Here is a 6008-nt window from a genome sequence, read left to right as displayed (position 1 = left end):
ACCATAGGGTGAGTACATGGATTGAAAAATGGCTACAAGGGAGAGTTCAGAGGGTGTTGATAAATGGGCACTAGTTGGAATGGTCAGGGGCGGGTAGTGGGGTCCCACAGGGTTCTGTCCTGGGACCAATCCTATTTAATTTGTTCATAAACAATCTGGAGGATGGGGTAAACAGTTCAATCTCTGTATTTGCAGACAATACTAAGCTAAGCAGGGCAATAACTTCTCCGCAGGATGTGGAAACCTTGCAAGAAGATCTGAACAAATTAATGGGGTGGGCAACTACATGGTAAATGAGGTTTAATGTAGAAAAATTTAAAATAATGCATTTGGGTGGCAAAAATAGGAATGCAATCTATACACAGATGGGAGAAGCTCTGGGGGAATCAAGGATGGAAAAGGACCTGGGGGGTCCTAGCAGATGATAGGCTCAGCAATGGCATGCAATGCCAAGCTACTGCTAACAAAGCAAACAGAATATTGGCATGCATTAAAAAGGGGATCAACTCCAGAGATAAAATGATAATTCTCCCACTCTACAAGACTCTGGTCCGGCCGCACCTGGAGTATGCTGTCCAGTTCTGGGCACCAGTCCTCAGGAAGGATGTACTGGAAATGGAGCGAGTACAAAAAAGGGCAACAAAGCTAATAAAGGGTCTGGAGGATATTAGTAATGAGGAAAGGTTGCGAGCACTGAACCTATTCTCTCTGGAGAAGAGATGCTTGAGAGGGGATATGATTTCAATTTACAAATGTCATACTGGTGACCCCACAATAGGGATACAACTTTTTTGCGGAAGGGAGTTTAACAAGTCAAGTGGTCACTCATTAAAATTAGAAAAACTACGTATTGGGTGGAATTCCCTTCCACAGGCGGTGGTCTCAGCGGGGGGAGGCATCGATAGTTTCAAGAAACGATTAGATAAGCACTTGTACGACCACAACATACAGGGATATACAATGTAGTACTGACATATAATCACACACATAGGTTGGACTTGTGTCTTTTTTCAACCTCACCTACTATGTAACGCGGTACATTGTTTTGCATAGAAATTTGGCGTTTTATATTGTAGGCCTGTAATTCTTAGGAAGAACTCCCTTAAATCTGTTCAAACAAGTGTCTAGTAGACATCCCGGGTATGATAAAGTTTGAAACATTAAATTATAAATTATAATAAATATCTATAAATATTTATCAAAAATAATAATATAATAATAAAATGTAATCAATAATGTAATCAAATCAAAAACACTGAAATTTGCTAAGTCGCAGAACTGTTACTGTTGTCACTTTCAGTGTCTGATGAAAAATTTCAACACGAATCACTATCGCTCAATCCTGCAAGTGATTCTTATTTACTATCGCTGTTTTCTAGCTGATCAAAAAACGCTTTTGATGGGACGCTTTTTGGATGCCATGGACATTCACAAGTTTCCAGGCAGAAAGAATGGCAAAAATAATATAAATGTAGCACCCTGGAGTTTAGGCAGGGTTACTCCTCACAAATTTACTTGCCAGGAGTAGTTATCCTGGTTGAATTCTAGAGATCCATTGATTTCTCCCTAAGTTTGGCCTTATTGTACTTTTTCTCTTCTACTACCAGGTGGCCATGTACTTGGTGTTACTAGATATGAGAAGGGCAACTCAAGGACAGGTTCTGGGTATATGGGGTATCTCAGCCAATGGGCAGGGGTTTTCTTGAATCTCTTGGCCTGCTGGGAGAGCCTATATATTCGGGTAAGGTCAGGTGGTCTGTGTTCTGTGCCACCTGGACGGCTGTCTGAGTGGGCATGTGTCATGAGCCTTGGGCTGCTAGGCCGGAGATTATCCCGGGGGCGTCTGGCTGCTAGGCTGTCTGAGAGCCTATCCAGAAGCAAGAGAGAGCAGTGCAGGGTTGGGATTGTGGCTTGCAGTCCAACCAGAAGTGATGGTTCTGCTGGCCGGAGAACCTGTCGTGGTCGGAGGTAGAGGGGAAGCTGTCGCCAGTAAGGGACAACCCGCCTTATTACCAGGGACCACAGTGAGTAACTGAAGAAAGTACCGGAGCAGTATTCTCACCAACTGGGGACCATAAAGAATCGGGAAACTTCAGCAGTTGCCAAGCCAGGGACCCAGCCAGCAGAGGTGACGCTTGCAGAGCAGCCTTGTGTATCAAGCCAGGGACTGAGCAGGCCAGCGGGGTGAAGCTTGAGAGGTATCTAGAGTGCCAAGTTAGGGACCCAGCAGAGAAGCGGGGTGACATTTGAGGAAGATGCCACTGTGAAGATTGGAGGAGCTCAAGGGATTCAGTGGCAGTGAATCAGTGGGTTTAATGAGAGACCACGAGCTCAGTGGGCTTAAGAACTACAAGGCGAAGTTGTAGTGAAGGTGAAAGAACTATTACGCTTTGTGTTAGGAACTGTCAAAGACTGTTGCTATAGGAGACAGAATTCCTGCATGTGCAGATGTGGCTTCTTGCTGGTGGGCTTTCCCTGCATGGCTGTCCTCCTGTTGAAGTCTGAGTCTTATAATCGAATTGCAACTACTCAAGGGTGTCCTGGCCCTAACCCTCTTTCCCCCATAAAAGTTTGTAAGAGAAATAAACATCTCTTTTGCATTCAAGAAGTGTCTGGCGCCCAATAACTTTATCCATCTTGCACCCACTATGCCTGGCCCTGGAGGTTCTCATCAGACTGAAGGAGGCCAGAGACCTTGCTACATAAAAGTGCCTGCAGGGCACTGGACAAAGCACTAGGGACAACAGGAATGTGAAATGATTTGGTACAGTAATGTAATCTTACAGATTACAGTGTACTGTATGTGTTATGTTTTTGCACTTTTTGAATTTGCTGCTGAGCTCCGCCCCCATGCGTCATGACGCTTGCAGGGAAAGGAGCCTGGCACACAGTACATCGGGTGAAAGACACAGCGGGAGTACATCGCAGGATCCTGGGGACAAGGTAAGTAACTTTGCCTGGATCCTGCTTTGCAATCCCGAGTGTGGCTCAGGGTTACGGCTTTTGGTAGTGAAAAATTCCCCCCCGACCCACACTCAGGAATACCGCTAGGAAGGTTAAGAACATCTGACCAGAAATGTTAAAGAACATTAGACCAATAGAGAAACTAGCCTAACACAATAGGCTAAACCATTCAACCAGAAGAGGAAATAATATGAGAGAGACTTCTGCTCTATGCACAAAATGTATGGAGAGTCCTGAACTCACCCCCATCAATGTAATGAATCAGCTACTGCAGAGAATGAACCACTATACAAAATTGATACAATGTTGCATAGACAGAACTCGATTGTTGGACAAGTTTACCAGACCAAAACCTTTTACAGATGAGAAACACATCATCTAATGCAGTGGCGACTGGTGTTTTATTCTCTGGGAGGTGGCAAACCATCACCCCCCCCTCCCCCCGGTTGGTGGCACCCTCCCCCCACCCCAGCACTTACCCCATCGGTTGCAGCTGGGCAGGAAGCGTGTTCCTATGGGTAGCGTGCAGTTGCTCCTGTGTCCTCTCTGCATCATGGCGGCTTTAGCCCCGCAGCTCCTCCCTCCTCCGCGCATCACAAAAAAACTATTGTTTTCAGAGTGGTTCCTTTCTCTTGCAGTATCCTATGGAGCCACCTATTACATGGAGAGACAAGTTATTTCTACTTACACTGTGTGCATCAATAGAAACACAGCCCTAGAGAGTATAGTTTTTCCTGAAGTCCAAAAGGTCTTATTTATTAATAGAGGTTAATAGCCCTGCATTGTACATGATGCTGACTGGCCACAGACCAGAGCTTTGGAGAAATTACAGATTTGTATATGACCAGGCATCGTGGTCACTGGCAGTAAAAATGCCGGGATGTTAATGGTAAAATCATCAAACCTAGGTAGTTAATAATAGGAAGATTGCCTCGGCATCAGTGATCTGCATTAGGAAGAATGCCCAGGTGTCGGTCAGTGGGAATAAGAATACCCAGGTTTACTTGGTCGATTAAATTTACCCAATCCAGGTGGTTAGTGGGAGGACAAAAACCTTGGCACTGGTGGTCAGTGAGAGGAAAAATGTCCTGCAATTGATTTGTAGGAGGGAGAAATATCTCAGCATTAGTGGCGATTGAAAGTATGCCCTGGTGTTGGTAGTCAAGAAGAGAAATAAAGGTCACAGCAATGGGGGTCAGGGTAAGAATGCCTGGTCATCGGTGGAAGGAAAAATGCCCCAACCTAGGTAGTCAATGTTAGGAAAAATTCCCCGGCATCTGTGGTCAGTGGCAGGAAGAACACCTTGGCAATAGTGGTCGGTGACAGGAAGGATACCTTGGCAATGGTGGTCAGAGAGAGGAACAATTCCCACCCCAATACCAGGGATTAGTGGAAAAATACCCCAGCATTGGTGATCAATGGAGGAATATTCTGGTAATAGTGGTCAGTGGAAGAATAACCCAGCATCAGTGGGAGGATGAACACCCCATCACTGGAGGTCAGTGGAAGGAGAACACCCAGGCACTGGAAGGAGAACACAGAGACACTGGAGGAGAATGCCCTGACACTGAAGGTCGTTGGAAGGAAGAATACCCTGACACTGGAAGTCAGTGGGAGGAAGGATATTCTGGTACTGGAGGTCAGTGGGATGAAGAACACCCCAGCACTGGAAGTCAGTGGAAGGAGAACATCCAGGCACTGCTGGAGAACACCCTGGCAGTGGAGGTCAGTGGAAGGAGAACATTCAGGCACTGGAGGTCAGTGGAAGGTGAATATTCATGCACTGCAGGTGAACAACCTGTCACTGGAGGTCAGTGGAAGGAGAACACCCAGGCACTGGAGGTCAGTGGAAGGAGAACATTTAGGCACTGGAGGTCTGTGGAAGGAAGATTACCTTGGCATGGGAGGTCACTGGTAGGAAGAATATCCCATCATTGGTGGTCAATAGAAGGAAGAAGACCTTGGCACCAGTGGTCAGTAGGAGGAAGAATATTCTGGTACTGGAGGTCAGTGGAAGGAAGGACAACCCGGCACTTGAGGTCAATGGAAGGAACAATAGCCCGGCACTAGAGGTGAATAGGAGGAAGAATATCCCATCATTGTTGGTCAATGGAAGGAAGAAGACCCTGGCATCAGTGGTCAGTGGGAGGAAGAATATTCTGGTACTGGAAGTCAGTGGGAGGAAGAAAATCCCGGCCCTTGAGGTCAATGGAAGGAATAATACCCTGGCACTAAAGGTCAATGGAAGGAACAATACCCTGGCACTAAAGGCCAATGGAAGGAACAATACCCTGCCACTAGAGGTCAATGGGAGGAAGAATATCCCATCATTGTTGATCAATGGAAGGAAGAAGACCTTGGCACCAGTGGTCAGTAGGAGGAAGAATATTCTGGTACTGGGGGTCAGTGGAAGGAAGAACAACCCGGCACTTGAGGTCAATGGAAGGAACAATACCCTGGCACTAGAGGTGAATGGGAGGAAGAATATCCCATCATTGTTGGTCAATGGAAGAAAAAAGACCCTGGCATCAGTGGGAGGAAGAATATTCTGGTAATGGTGGTCAGAGGGAGGAAGAATATCCTATAATTATTGATCAGTCACAGGAAGATTGCCCCTCAAGCAGGCAGTAAAAATACCTGATGTCAGTGGGAGAATACCCCGTCACCAATGACCAGCATTACAAATCTAGGACCTTCTGGGTACCTTGCCCCAAGTATCTCAGGTAGGCACCAGGCCCAGTAATAGTCAGCTCTTGTGTCACATGCAGACATCTGTGCCCGTCAGCTGGTGAAGGGGCATGTACTGATCCCGGGGATGGGGTCACCCAACCCCCAGGACATTTGTGGGGACACACAATACCAGACATGGCTGGCTCCCTGAAAACAAAGCAAACATGCTGGAACATGTGGTACTACAAAGAGTAACCTTCCCCCAGCACTTCTGGTTCAGTGACTTCAGTCCTGTGTGTGTGTAGTCGGCCCAGCAGTGGCAGCACACACACAGGAGTCACCTCCTCCTCACACAGGACACACAACACAAGCAG

Source organism: Lithobates pipiens, unplaced genomic scaffold (assembly GCF_037356315.1).
Source record: "Lithobates pipiens isolate NorthernLeopardFrog02 unplaced genomic scaffold, aLitPip1_a1.2 Scaffold_18, whole genome shotgun sequence".
Classification (NCBI taxonomy): domain Eukaryota; kingdom Metazoa; phylum Chordata; class Amphibia; order Anura; family Ranidae; genus Lithobates; species Lithobates pipiens.
Note: the sequence above shows the minus strand (reverse complement) of the source record.